Raw genomic sequence first — 16,170 nt, 5'->3', positions numbered from 1 at the left:
ACAGGCACATGAAAAAATTCTCAGGACCACTAGCCACCAGGGAAATGCAAATCAAAAGCACAATGAGGTTTCACCTCACCCAAATTAGTTTGGCTATTATTCAAAGATCAAAGAAATTATAAATGCTGGCAAGGATGTGGGGAAAAAAGATACTTCAATATACTATTTTTGGTCATGTAAACTAGTACAACTAATGTGGAAGACAGTAGGGAGAGTCCTCAGATCTCTGGAAATAGTTCTACCACGTTCCTAGTCATCCCACTCCTGGGCATCTACCTAAACAAAATTAAGTCAACATATTAAAGAGGTATCTATACCTCCATGTTCATTGCAACTCAATTCTCAATAGCCAAGATGTGGAATCAACCCAGCTGTCCATCAACCAATGAATGAATAAAGAACATGTGGCATATATACAATACAGAAAACTACTCCGCTACATAAAGAAGGTAATCCTGTTTTTTGCAACAAAATGGATGTAACCGAAACCACTATACTTAGTGAAAGAAGCCAGTCCAAAAGAGACAAATCTCATGTTTTCTCTGATATGTACTAGTTAATATAGAATACAAAAACATGTATAGGCACGAAAAAGGAAGACAAGTTGTCAAAAAAATGTTTTCTTCAACTTGATGGTACTTGTCTTGAGGAACGACATTCACATTTTTCAGCTCTTAATTCTGTAATATCCCTCATATACAGTGTATAGTGATCAAATCAGGCTGGTGTTTATGTTTAATGTCTTCTATAGAAATAACACTCAGAACTGATTAAGGTATACTCTTTGACCTTAGGCGACTTTGGATTTCTTTAAATTTCCTACATTTGATTACAGTTTCATTGTGGAATACTGGAGATTGGGATTTCTTCATATGAATTTTGCTGGAACACAGTTCAGCCTGTATTTCAAATGAAGGCATAAATAATATTTTGAAAATTATGCCAGAAATTCAGAAATTGTCACAAGAACTTGGATTATAATGATTGTATGTAAGAAGCAAAGGGTTTTTTTTTCCTGGAATAGAAGAGAATTTAGACTTTAGAAACCTAGGAGAGATGGAAGCAATTGATGAGAAGTTTTTCTTGGTAACTTCATGCCTGCTGACCTGTTGCCTACATCTTATGAATTTAGACCAAATAATCCGCATTCTCTGACAGGCAGAAAACTAGAAAAAAACACTGCTGGATTCAAGTGAATGTTTTAAGATTAAAAACAATCTGGAGTATAAGAGCCACATTTGTTTTTATTGCTGACAAACAGCAACATTATCCAAGTAAATGCTCCTCTAGTCAGAACAGCAAAGTCAATGGGTTGTGAGATCTATTCAAAAAAAAAAAACTTATAAGGCTAATTCCTGCATTCCAACTCATTAATCTTTTTAACATGAGCACAATACTTTTACACAGCACATCACAAAATGGAAGAACAAAAGAGAGCAAAAAGGAATGAGAAGAAATGGTCTGCTTCCAACAAGGATGCCAAATGAATGAGAATCAATAATAAAATCGAAGTAACAAACCGAGAATAAATAGTCAAGGAATTGAACACATACAGAAGACAGTTGAGAAACATTTCCGACTTATCACTTATTTCAAGACACACAAGTTGTGAGAAGCAAGTCAAACAGTGCCCTCATTTGTACTCAACCTAGTAGAAGACCAGAGTCTATTGTAAAAATGTTATGGACCATATCTTGGTGTACCCTCCAGGAAAGCAGAAGAAATACACAAAGACCACCCAAGTGGTCTATTCAGAGTTTGCAATAGCCAAGAGATCAGTCAGTAGACAACAATTTGAAAAACACTTGAAAGCCAATGAGGAGGGGTGGGGAGAATTTATAGTGGAAAAACTGAAATGGTCTAGTGTATGTTCTAATTGGAGTGTGTTTGTGTGGAGAATCTCAAGGCAGGATAAGATGTCTGGCATCCTACGGTATGGGTGTGGTGAGTGTATTTTATTGCTCTTGTCTATCTTATGCTGAATGTGGGGGCAAAAAGAACAGGGAGGCAAGCAGATATTGATCCAGTCTTCGCTATCTTTTGTTGATTGCTGTAAAGGCTGTGTGTGTCCTACTGGATTGATTGCTCCAGCATTACAGAATGCATGCTTATCTTTTAGGGAAGTATGAGAAGACTTGTGAGTCTGACTTCTAATGTCATATGTGACCTGGCGATTATCTACTTGTGTTTTTAAATATTCAGCTTTCACATATAATCAAGCAATCTATAACATGTGTAATGTACACACATTGCACACACACTGTTTACACAATGCACACACATGTACAAACACATTCACTCTTCTCTTGGAGCTACAACTCCATGAAAAAAGGTAAGTATTTATATACATGAACAAATAGAAACATATAAAAGTAGATTTTATACAATTGAAAGGAGAAATGTAGAGATTTAGAGATACATTTGTAGTTAAGATGGTATGTGTGCCCTGAAGACAAGTTCAGGTAAACTTTGATGGAACAATGAAGCGAAACATAAAAGTATATGCAATCTAGTTCAAGGAGGAGAAGACAGGATACTTCCCAGTCAAATAAGGATGCATGATCAGACTTCTCGATGATGAAATAAAATTGCTTGTGGGGAAATAAACCAGCGAAATGTGTTTAAATGTAAAGAGAAGCAGTCAGATGAGGGGTAAGAAAGGCAGTAGGACATTGTGTATTATCTGGCTAAGGGATTTATGTATTGATCTTCATATGACAGAAAGACATTCAAGCTTTTGTAATGAGTAGTGACTTGAAATCTGAATTTCTCTTAAACAATTTGCTTTGAGGATAAATTTCACTGGTCAAATCGACTAATGCAGAAAGCAATTTTTAAGTTAGCAGAAGAATGCTTAAGTGATAAGTGCTTTAAATATGACAGTGAAAGGTAGTAGCAGAGATGAGAGAAGGAAGCAGAATCAAGAACCCATTAAGAAGTAAAAGCAAAGGATACTTTGATTCAGGATGGAAAGAGATGGAGGATTAAAGCTATGCCTGATGGGCTGGAAGGAGAAACCCTGACACAGACGGGGATTAACTAAATATACACACAGTGGATTGGCTAAATATAGCATCAAGAAAGCCGTATGTCGAGCTTGTCTTTGTTATGAGAGAGCCAGGAACAGGTTTTCAATAAATATTTTGATATAATCTTAAATCAAAGTAAGATGTGAGGGATGACGCTGTGTCTGTAGGAGGAGACTGGCACCACTACAGAGTTAATGGGGGTAGGTAGAGTGGCAAACGGCAGTAAGCTCCCGGGACATGGTGGTGTAAAAGCAGGCTTTCTCTTCCAAACAGCACTTATGAACAGCTCTAAGTGTTTAGGAGGTTATTTAGGTGCTTGTTTTATATACTACTGATGACTTTTTTTTTTTTTTTTTGACAGGCAGAGTGGATAGTGAGAGAGAGAGACAGAGAGAAAGGTCTTCCTTTTTGCCATTGGTTCACCTTCCAATGGCTACCACGGCTGGTGCGCTGCGGCCGGCCCACCACGCTGATCCGAAGGCAGGAGCCAGGTGCTTCTCCTGGTCTCCCATGGGGTGCAGGGCCCAAGCACTTGGGCCATCCTCCACTGCACTCCCTGGCCACAGCAGAGAGCTGGCCTGGAAGAGGGGCAACTGGGACAGAATCTGGTGCCCCAACCGGGACTAGAACCCGGTGTGCCAGCGCCGCAAGGCGGAGGATTAGCCTAGTGAGCCGCGGTGTAGGCCTACTGATGACCTTTTGACAGAAAGGAATTTGACATCGTGGTTACCATTATAATTTCAGTGCCTAACTTAATCCCAAACTGTTATAGCAGCTTAAGATTTTTTTAAATAAATCTATAAACAGATGAAAACAAAATACTGAAGCAAAAACAAATTAAAGGATATCGGGAAAAGAGAAGCATAAAAATGACCACTAAGGGCAGGTGCTGTGGTACAGCCAGTTAATCTGTGACTTGGGACACAGGCATCCCATATCAGAACCAGCATGCCCTTGTTTGAGTTCTGCGACTGCTTCCTGTCCTGCTTCCTGCTAATGTCCATCCTGGGAGGTAGCAGATAGATGATGGCTCAATGACTTGCTTCTTTGCCAATCACATGGGAGACTCAGAGGAAGTTCTTGGATCATGACCTCAACCTTGTGCAGTCTCAACTGTTGCAGTCATTTGGGAAGTGATCAAGCAATGCAATTTCTCTCTCTCTCTCTCTCTGGACATTTACATGTACACTCTCTGCCTTTCAAATAAATAAAAACAAGTAAAAATTTAAAATGAGGCAAATGACCATGAGAAAATGTATCAGAAAATAACTGAAACTGCTCCAGTGTGATATCAAGGGAAGTAATGGAAGGGAGAATTTAAATGGGCAAGTTGCCAGTTCTGTAGTGCGATTGGAACAGAAATACTTTGTAAGTGAAGACAAAAATCCGTTGTTTTTGACAATAAGATCTTTGCAGATATTTGCTAGAATTATTCCCACAAGTGAAAAGGTCAAAGTCAGAATGCAATAGATTGTGTTGGAAAATAAATGGGAGAGAAACATCAAGAGAAGATTGTAGCCTACTCTTCGAGAAGGTGAATAAGTGCAGAAAGTACAGGATTGTTGCAGAAGGAAGTGAGACGAAAAATACTGTGTGCTTGATTGCAATTTTCCATCTGGAAATTTTTAAGGTTATAGAGGAAGGTTCACGAAAAGAGAAAAGAGATTGAAGCTGTCAGTAGGAGGGGAAAAAGAAACAAAAAATAACTATTCAGGCTAATTCCTTCTTTGGAAGATATATCAGTAACTTAAAGGGGATATGTATTTTAAAAAAGAACTATTTACATGTTATTAGAGTGCATTAGGAGAAGGGCAGTAGAAGAGAAAGAAATTACTCATAACCTCCACTGTCTCTGTGAACATGGCTGTGCTTGGACATCATCTGCTTTCAACTTCAAATTAGTTGTTTAAACTGAGTTGTCAGTTTATTTATGCTGATATAAGAGATTAACTTGGACTGGATAATTTATCAACAGTAATTTGTTGCTTCGAGTTCTTGAGGCTGGGTAGTCCAAGAGTAAGGAGACAACACTTTGAATGTCTGGTAAGGGATTTCTTATGTTTTTCTGTTTTCCAACATTTATTTATTTACTTGTTTATTTGAAAGGCAAAATCAAAGAGAAGGAGAAAAAGAAAGACAAAGATTAAGAGAAAATACTTTATTCTTATTTTGTAACTATACAATTTGCTAACAAGCATTATTTATTGAAAGGAGAAATCTGTACTAAAATTTTAATTATGTAATAATATTACTAGAGTCCTTCCTGAACTATTTTAACAAGCAAAAATCACTTCGCACAGCTAAATTAAATATGAGCGTAATTATATAAGTATGTAAGTGGAAATCAATCTGCTTGAGTCAATATTACATATAAAAGGGTACTGCAAACATTTTGTGGAAAATAGAATCAAAAGATAAGTTTATAGGGAGGATATTTAGTGAGCAGTTAAGACACCCATGTTCACATAAACATGCCTGTATTTGATTACCGGATCTGGGTGCTGACTCTACCTTCCTGCCAGTGCATAACTGTGGACTTCACTCAGTTGATGTTTAAAAGAACACTGTACTCCAAGCCAGGGGACTATCCATTGCTTTCAGTGTAGAGTATTTATTTAGAGGGCTACATAATAAAAATGTATTACTAAATGATAATTAATGAATTATAATAAAATATTTTTAAATAAGAAAAAAATTGAAATTAAACAGCATACTTCTAGTTAATATATGAATTAAAAACCCATAAGAATAATAATTTTAATCAAAATAAAATACTGTAGATCAAAATTTTTACAGATAATTAATACACTATTTAGAGGAAAACAGACAGCCTTAAATTCTTATAGTGGTAAATAAGATTTTTTTTTAAAGATTTATTTGAAAGAGTTACAGAGAGAGGTAGAGACAAAGAGAAATGTCTTCCATCCGCTGGTTCACTCCCCAGATAGCCGCAACAGCCAGAGCTGCACCAATCTGAAGCCAGGAGCTTCCTCCAGGTCTCCCACGTGGGTGCAGGAGCCCAAAGACTTGGGTTATCTTCTACTGCTATCCCAGGCCATAGCAGAGAGCTGGATGGGAAGAGGAGCAGCCAGGACTAGAACCGGTGTCCATATGGGATGCCAGCACTTCAGGCCAGGGCATTAACCCACTGAGCCACAGCGCTGGCCTCTAGGAAATAAGATCTTTAATGCTCAAATTTAGAAAGCACAAATGAGAAATACTTTCCTAAGATCTAATAAAAGGGAAGCAAAGATCAAATTAAAACCAAAATAGAGTTTGGGATTTTGGTACAATGGTTTAAGACACTGGCTGGAACACTTGCATCTCAACTCAGAGCACCTGGATGGAGTCCTGGCTTCATCCCACATTGCAGCTTCCAGCCAGTGTGAATCCTGGGAGGCCACAGGTGCAGGGTCTCTGCCACCCCTGACACCCATGTCGGAGACCTAGACAGAGTTCTTGTACCAAGGCATTTGGGGAGTGAGGAGTGAACCAGGGGGTGGGTTTCTCTCTCTGTCTGTCCCCACCCCGTCCCTCCCTCCTCTTGCCTCTGAAATGAATAAGTAAAAGCTTATTTATAAAAATTAAAATGAGTGGGCAGAAGGACATAAAACAGATAAGAGAAGTAATCATTGAACAAAGTGAATTATTGTACAATGAAGAAAAATTAATGAAATTAAAAACTGAGTCTTTGCGGGCCAGTGTTGTGGCACAGTGGATTAAGCCATCAACACCCAGCAGCTCTACTTCCAATCCAGCTCACTGATAACGTGCCAGAAGACGGCCCAAGTCCTTGGGCCCTACTCCCATGTGGGAGACCCAGACACGCTCTTGGCTCCTGGCTTTGGATTGGCGTAGCTCCGGCTGTTGTTGCCACCTGGGCAGGGAACCAGCCAATGGAAGAGCTCTCTCGCTCTCTCGCTCTCTCTCTCTCGCTCTCTCTGTCTCTCTACCTTTCAAATAAATAAAAACAAATCTCTTTTCAAAAACTGAGTTTTTGATTAGCTACTAAATAGACATGAATGATGAGAGATAACATGACACTGAAAAATCAAAGTTATAGAATGTGTTATTCCCATAAGTTTGGAAAATTTAATATATTTTGTGGATAATTTAAAAACAAATCACAAATTATCCAAACTGAAACAAATGCCTACAACTTCAAAGAATGCCTGCATGAAGACCACTTTAGGCCCTACAAGGTATTGTGCCTAAGTCCACCAACCCTTAAAAGTTTGTTTTAAAATTTTATTTCAAAAAGAGAGAGAGAGCGCGCGAGTGCGAGAGTGAGACGGTGCTTCCATCCACTGATTCAAATCCCGGTAGCAGGGCTGAGCCAACCCGAAGGCCAGGACCCTGGAAATCCATCCGGGTCTCACACTGGTGACAGAAGCCATGTTTCTGAACCATCACCTGCAGCCTCCTAGGATGTGTGTCCACAGGAACTGGAATGGAGAACATAGCTGGCAGTCAAACCCGGCACTTGGATACGGGATGTGGGCACCTCAAAGGAGTCTGATCTGCTGCATCAAATGTCTGTCACAAGTCTATTAAGTTTTTTTTTTTTTTTTTTTTTTTTTTTTTTTTTTTTTTTTTTTTTTTACAGGCAGAGTGGACAGTGAGAGAGAGAGAGACAGAGAGAAAGGTCTTCCTTTTGCCGTTGGTTCACCCTCCAATGGCCGCCGCGGCCGGCGCGCTGCGGCCGGCTCACCGCGCTGATCCGATGGCAGGAGCCAGGAGCCAGGTGCTTTTCCTGGTCTCCCATGGGGTGCAGGGCCCAAGCACCTGGGCCATCCTCCACTGCACTCCCTGGCCACAGCAGAGGGCTGGCCTGGAAGAGGGGCAACCGGGACAGAATCCGGCGCCCCGAGCGGGACTAGAACCCGGTGTGCCGGCGCCGCTAGGCGGAGGATTAGCCTATTGAGCCGCGGCGCCGGCCAAGTCTATTAAGTTTTAAGAGGAAACAACACCAATAATTACTTAAACACTTTCAGAAAATATGGAAGAAATGAGTACTTACTAATATATTTTCTAAGTCAGTACTACTCCCTTTCCAAAGCAAACTAAAGCTATTATTTTAGCTTTCACATTTTTTTAAAAATGAAATTCTACCTTATTCACAGAACTGAGATGTGTATTTCTTGTTACAGAAAATTAATTTTTATGCTAGTTTAAGAATTTGACAAAAATTAGTACTTTTTCTTTTTATTTATTAGTATTTACCACTTATTTATAATAGTATTCTTTTTTTTAAAAGATAATTGATTTTTTTTGACAGGCAGAGTGGACAGTGAGAGAGAGAGACAGAGAGAAAGGTCTTCCTTTGCCGTTGGTTCACCCTCCAATGGCTGCCATGGCTGGCGCACCGCGCTGATCTGAAGCCAGGAGCCAGGTGCTTCTCCTGGTCTCCCATGGGGTGCAGGGCCCAAGCACTTGGGCCATCCTCCACTGCACTCCCTGGCCACAGCAGAGGGCTGGCCTGGAAGAGGGGCAACCGGGACAGAATCCGGCGCCCTGACCGGGACTAGAACCCGGTGTGCCGGCGCCGCAAGGCGGAGGATTAGCCTAGTGAGCCGCGGTGCCGGCAGATAATTGATTCTAATAGACAGTAATTGCACAGCCTAGAGAAGCCTATATTTCATTTACAATTTGTGTTGTCTTCAGGTACAAACATGCCTCTTATGTTAATTAATCTTATAAACATTAAATATTTTATGATATTCACAATCATCCATAATCACTAAGCGTATATTAAAAATAAGAACAAAAATTATCTAAAACTGTTTGCCAAGATTGTACTGAATAAAAGAATCAATTATATAATTATTCTGCAAAATTTTTATGTAAATGAATATTCAGGTCTACTTAATTCCTAAACACGTTATAAAGATATAATATTTAATTATTTTATTAGTGATTTTTTTATCTGTGTAAGGTGAACAAACCATGTAATTCATACATATGGGTTTAAGAGCATGGTACGTCCCACTCTACCCTCCCTCCTATTCCTCATTTATTATTACTTATTTTATTTGAACATCAAAGTTACAATGAGAGAGACAGAGACAGACAGACGGACAGACAGATCTATCTTCCATCCACTGATTCACTCCCCAGATAGCCGTGACAGCTGGGACAGGGCCAGCCCAAAGGCAGGAGCTAGGAACTTCTTCCTGAACTCTCGCATGAGTAGCAGGTGCCCAAGCCATCAGCAGGGAGCTGCATTGAAAGTGGAGTAGCCAGGAAGTTAACTGGTACCCCTAGGGGATGCTGGGGTTGCAGCCGGCTGCTTTAGCCACTGCACCACAAGGCAGGGCCTGTATTATTTTATTAACTAATATTCTGTGTAAAAGTGATGCCAGCATTTATTTAACCATTTTCCTAATGCAGTCACTTAGTTGGAATATAATTACGCCTATTTACTCAGAATAGTTGTCTAGGAGATGTATATTTTTGGACACTTTCATATATATATATATATATATATGTTTAAAAGAATTCTACTCCTATAAGGCCACATCAAAAAGATTAACACGGTGGCTTGGCATCATATATGAGCATCATTTCAGCTCCAGGCTGCTTTGGTTAGCTCCCTGCTAACGTGCCTGGAAAGGTAGCAGATGATGGCACACGTGCTTGGGTGCCTGCCACCCACATTTTGGAAACCCAGATGAAATTCCAGGTTCCTGGCTTCAGGCTGGTGCAGCCCAGACCACTGTGGCCATTTGAGTAATGAACAAGCTGATGGAAGATCTCTGTCACTCTCTCTTTATAACTCTGCCTTTCAAATAAATAAACCTTTAAAAAGAAAAGATTAATTTTAAGACAGATATATATTATAGATCATCTGTAACTCCCTATATAGGTATTTTAAAATATTATACAGTATAAAGATGTTAACAATATAATTGACATGCAGATATATACTTAGTAGAGAAAACTGTATTTTCTATGTTTATTTGTATTTGCTAGATACATTGAAAAGCTGGAAAATAATGTGCTCAAAATTCTTAACAAGAACATCGACTATTTTAGCTTGCAAATGTCAACATTCATTCATAAAGTTATAGGTTTACATTAGAAATATTGTAACATAAGAATGCTGTTTTGAAAAAGATTCTTCGTTTGTTTCATTTGAAAGGCAGAGTGACAGAGAAAGGAAGAAATCTTCTATCCACGGATTCACTCTCAAATACCACCATGGGTGGGGCAGTGCAGCCCAGCTCTCCATCTGGGTCTCCCTTGTGAGTAGCAGGGACCAAGTACTCAGGCCACCGTCTACTACCTTCCTAGGTGCATAAGTAGGAAGCTGAGCAGAGCAGAGCTCTCAGCCCTCTGGTATGGGACACGGTGTTAACTTGCTGCACCCCAATGCTGGCCACAACAAAACAATGCTTGAAAATGCTCACGTTATCATTAAAATGAAGACCAGTGAAACAAAGTGTTTTAACCCAGTTCTATTCCTTCAATCATTCTCCCAACGATGCATTTTCCAAGCTTCTAAGGAACAAAAACAACACAGAACCAACAGACACCCTCTTTACCCTGTTAGGTGTTCGGATCTAACCACGGAGACTGAGAATAACAACCTGTTCTGTATAAACTGCCATCCGCATTCCCTCCTATCTTTTCCCTGTTTCTTGGCAGCAAGAGGGTGCAGCAGGATGCTGCGTCCTTTATCAGCATATTTGTGGGCAAACTCCTCTCCGGACCCTCACGGGCTCCTTAGTCCTTTTCATCAAAGGCCTTTCTGAACCTAGGGCCCGTGGTTTAACGTGTTCAACCAGATAGAACAAACACTCCTCCTGCCAGTCTGCAAATCTGAAAAGGATCAACAGAGAGTGTCCTGTGTAGAAACAAATGAAAGAACAGCACTTTTAACTTCGGAATACATTCAAATTTACTAAACACAAGTGTGAAGCATCGCAAACAGTTCCCATACACCTACACTGAGCTTTCCCTAGGGGCAACGTCTCATATTATGATGCATATGTCACAATCTATAAACCACAGCAGCTTCCTCCATTATCAACATCCCATGTTCGTATATTTGTTACAATTAATGAATCACACTCAGTTTCCCCATGTTTGTTTGTTTGTTGAACCCAGGCTCCCTCTAAGCCCTCCTGTATTCCTCTCAGCGTCTGGTAATCAAGGTTCTGTAGTCAGATTCTGTTTTCTAGACAGGGCATCCCGCTCTCCCAGGCACACACAGACATCTGTATAAAACAACACAGAGCTGCAGAATCTGGTCGGCATTTCTGCTTTTCTGTCTCTAAGTTCTTTGAATTTCCACACTCAGTCTTAGTCACTACACATCAGGTAAGTGCTGATGGCATTTCTGAAAATGATAAATGAATCTTAACATTGTTTGTGTTAATATTCTTTAGTTTTTGTTTTGTTTTGTTTTTTATTCAGCTCATGCATTCAGAATCTAACTTTTCTTCCTTTTGTGTTTGGTCTACCTTCTCCTCCTAATAGTCAAAGTCTTTTACCACTTGACTCCACTCAAATGTACACACACACACACACACACACACAGGGTCAACTCTATTCCCTGTGTAGGAAAACAGCCTCTCATTACATCAAAACAAACTCCACGTAGGCCGCATACCAAGCATCACACTTCATTCGTCTTTTTTGAAATCCACTTTCACTCTGTAAATCTAATATTTGTCCATATAAGTCACAACTTCTAACTTGGTTTTCCTTGAAGATTTATCTGTTTAATATTGCTCAAATTGATCTTTCAAATCTTCCATCTTACAAGTTCCTGACATTTTTTCCTTCACTTCTTGCATATCCTTTCCATTAATTTAAGAAAATATGTTAATAAATCAGCAGGATATTTCTTTCATTAAGCATAAAACTGAGCAAACTTGGAAATAATTAAATATGCTTGCTGAATAAATGAATGAATATATTATCTCAGGAACATTTTAGAATATGTAACACACAGTTTTGTAATAACTGATATTTGGGTCATCTGATAAGTACAATAAATAATTGTCTTCTTACAAGTCTGGAAAGGGAAAAGGTATATTGTAATCATAATATACCTGATATCTTCTTAGTCTAACATTAGTTATTTGTGGTTATGTAGTTTAGTCACCTTAATTTTGTGATTTTATAAAATATATAATAATGCTAATAATCGTTTTTCTTTGTTTTAGTAGGCAAATGTGAAAAATTATAATGGACCCTCTTTGTCAAATTTATACACTCATATATGGCAAACACTTTATTTTGCTGCACTTATGTTTTATTTGTGAACATTTGTGCAACTGCAGGTTTTGTTCCTGCATTTCTGCCTTTTTTCTTCATGACTGTGCCTGTTTATATGAATTTGCATTCTTTAAGGGCAACATAATACTACAGGATTTCTTATAACAACCTATTGAACACAGTGCCTTGTAAATTTGTTCATTAACGTTTTATTGCATTCATTGGATGTTTTATAAGGCATAAAAGAGTCCCTGTTAGATGATAATGGGAAAACTCTCCTGGGCTGGTCCATCAGTTATCCTGTGCAAGAATTCCTTTCTTTTCTTTTCCTGAAGAGAAATCGCTAGATCCTCCAGTGCATGTAATATCACGCAAATGTCAGGATTCAGTGTTGTGCAAGAAAGTACCCATTTGGAGCAGAAACCTACTGAATTGAAAACTGCAAAGTTGACAGTCCTGCAAGCCACTTACAATAATGAAGATTCATAAACTAATAATAAAACCAGCCATATGAAATACAATGTATGAGTCTTCTGGATACGTGTCACCACTTTCTGCAAGCCAAATGAAAAATAGCTACTTCTGGCATACTCTTAGTTACCATGCATCAGATCTCCAAAATTATGCATGTATCTAGTGTGTACAATATTTCCTGTGATATTAATTAATATGCAAATGAATACAAACAGCTCTAAGAAGGCATGGAAGACGAGGTCTCTTGTAAAAATATGTAGAGAATTTGTTTTTCAATTATATGATGCCTGTTCTTGTTCAAGAGCAGAAATGTGGGTCATTGTTATAAATGAGGCAGAAAAGAATTAATGGTAGCACATATAATATGCGCCGAGGGCTTAGTTCTCCAGAAGTGCTCTACTTAATAGGAATTCTAAGCCATTTCTCTAGTTAGGATATTTAGCGAATTATTTGTACTAATCTCCAAAATAGTGCAAGCGACTATTACATTTTATTGGAGTAATTTTTGGAGCTATGAACTAATACTTTTAAAAATGAGGAAGACGTCTCACAACTTAGTGTTGTATACTTGAATCTTAACGTACTACAATACTATTATCCATAAACCATTAGAGGAAGAAAACCATCTTTTTTCATGCTGTTAGAGAGAAGGAAGATGTCTATTTTCCAACCACAGTTGCCTACACAAGGGTTTCCTTCTGCAAGAACACACACCTTTGTTTCCCTAAAACAGACTGTCATGAATGGAGACTGAACGTCACACTGGAAGACACCTTCCACTGCAGTAGGGCACACATTGGCTCAGGGTTATTCATTTAGAAGTGTGTACTATCTCATGGCATAAAACCAGCAGTCACATAATATCTGAAGGATTTTTGTAGAAATTGTCTTCTAGAAGTTTTGGTTAGAAAAAAGCGAAAATCTGATGTCACTAATAACTTCGTGAATTTGTTTCATGATTTATTACAGTATCTGTAATTTTTAATGTGTTTATGATTTTCTAACAACCATGCTTCACTTTTCGTAACAGTTATGGTCTTCCCTTTTTAAGCTACTTGTCAGGTGATATTTATCAACAAAAGTTTATTTCAAGCAGTTCCTAAATTCATACTCTTTCTGATTGTCTTTCCTTACATTTTCTTGCGTTCTGACTTCAGTGGGAAAATAGAACAGTTCCTATGCAGGCCTTACTAGCAGGTTACTTTCTGTCTGCTTTATAGGACCAGGTTCAGCTTTGTTCTCACTGATCCTCACCTGCTCCCTGGAGACGGATTGGAGACTTTGCCCTGAACGTTAGACATTGCATCCTGCTGTCAACTGCTCGGCTCTTCCAATTCTCTGGAAATGTAATCCTGCATTTCTTATAATCACAGGACATGCGCAAAAGTATTGCCTATTATTACATCTTTGGTGTTTTGATTTGGGAACCTCAGATCTAGTAAAGAGGTCTAGATCTGTTCTCTTCCTCACTTCATGGCAATTAACCAAATCCTTCCAAATCAAGGTTTTGAAGTAGAGAACTGTGACACATAAAGTTTTGTCATTTTGTGGTGAAAAATAAATGTGCTGGTGGTTCTGTAAGTTTGCATAAAGTAGAGATGAAAATTTTCTATTGTCTAGTGTTTGCCCTGTGTCTTCCCTATCTTTAGATATGTTTAGATACACACATACCATTGTGCCAAAATTGCCTAACGTACTCAGTATGGTAAAACACTGTACAGGCTTGTAGCTGAGGAGCATAATACCCTTAGCCCAGTAGTGTGACCATACTATATTTTCTATTTTTATGTTTGCAAACTCTGATGTTCACAAAATGATAAAGTCACCTAAAGATGCAGATCTCAGGATGTATAATATCATTAAGTGAACATTATTACCTTTAGAAATAATATGCACAGATCTTCTGAAACACTGGAATATGACGTAGACAAACATGGCATCTGTGTCAGTTTTGAGTGTACTCTTTGTAAGAGACCCTCAAAACTGGCATGTTCCAGAAATATTATAATTATCTTGGCCTTGCTTTCCTCATGGACTATTTGTAGCTTATTTTTCTGACATATTCTTTTTAAAATTTGTGTTAGTATAAAGAGAACATATCATGTATTTCATGGCTACAAGTCTAAGAAGATAACCAGACTTCCATACCATCTTCTTCAGTCTCCCTCCTTCTTTCCTTTCCTTTTTCATTAATTTTTTGAAAAAAAAAACAACTTAATTTCAATCCACTCTACAGTATCAGGCTTAATGCAGCACTAACAGTAATATTTAAAAAGTGAACAATGGAAAGACCACAGTTCCAAAGCATAAACAAGTACTAAAAACAACAACCAAAGCGCAAGGTGCTATTTCACTCCTATTCATTTTTTATATTAACTACCACATATCAGAGAAAACTCATGATTTCTGTCCTGTTGCAACTGACTAATTAAATCTACAACAAAGGATGTGTTTTTTCACCCTTCTCGGGGTCTACATCTGCATCTGAAATGTGTTTGCTACATTTTCGTCTATGGAAGTTATGAACCTAATGTGGAATCTTAATAGTAAAACTACTTTCATAGTTTCTCTAGTAAGATCAATACTTAGTTTTAATACTGTACTGTGAGAGGTTACCTTACATTTCAATGTAAATGGTTCAAACAAGGGAAACTAATTTTATTAAAAAATACGAATTATGTTCTTGTAAATCACATATTTATAAACTCTCATTGTTCAAGTTCTCAGTCAAGTGAATGACTACTTTCTGATGAGTTTTTGATACTCTACTATGTCCTGCAACTCAAACGATACTATATATATATATATATATATATACATATTTATATATATATATAGTAATCTGCAAAATTTCTAAAACTTCTTTTATTATGTAGTAACATTCAGATACAATTCACTTGCAAAACATTTTTTTTTTGGTTTTTGCTACTCAAGTAATTCGTTATCTAGTTTCAGTGAAAGAGAAAATAACAAAAATATTGAACAAAAGGCATACTTAAAGTAAGATCTGTATCTTGGATTTATCACTCTCTTTACTCAATAATGAGTGTCTATGCAGTGTTATTCTATATCTAGGAGTGGAGCAGTAAACAGAATAGAGAAGCCTAAAGCTTAGAGATAAATTAGATAATTTACAAGCAAATACGTAAACACATAACATCTTAGTCTATAATGAACATTCTATATCAACAAAATGAAACATGTTTATTTAGGTCAAGAACCACTCATCTTCAAGTCACCAGGGTTTAATACTAGCATTTAGCCTACGTAAAAAATACAAGAAAACATAACATCAATAACTAAGCACTTTTAAAGTATGTACCTTCAACAATTATTACGACAAAATAATAGATTGAAACTACTGCCTCAGTCATTCCTTTTTTGCTCTAGTAGAATCTGAGATTCAAAAAAATTCACTCATGTGCATTGTAAAATAACTCTC

This window comes from Oryctolagus cuniculus, chromosome 8 (assembly GCF_051225735.1).
Source record: "Oryctolagus cuniculus isolate XC-2025 breed Fujian yellow rabbit chromosome 8, ASM5122573v1, whole genome shotgun sequence".
Classification (NCBI taxonomy): domain Eukaryota; kingdom Metazoa; phylum Chordata; class Mammalia; order Lagomorpha; family Leporidae; genus Oryctolagus; species Oryctolagus cuniculus.
Note: the sequence above shows the minus strand (reverse complement) of the source record.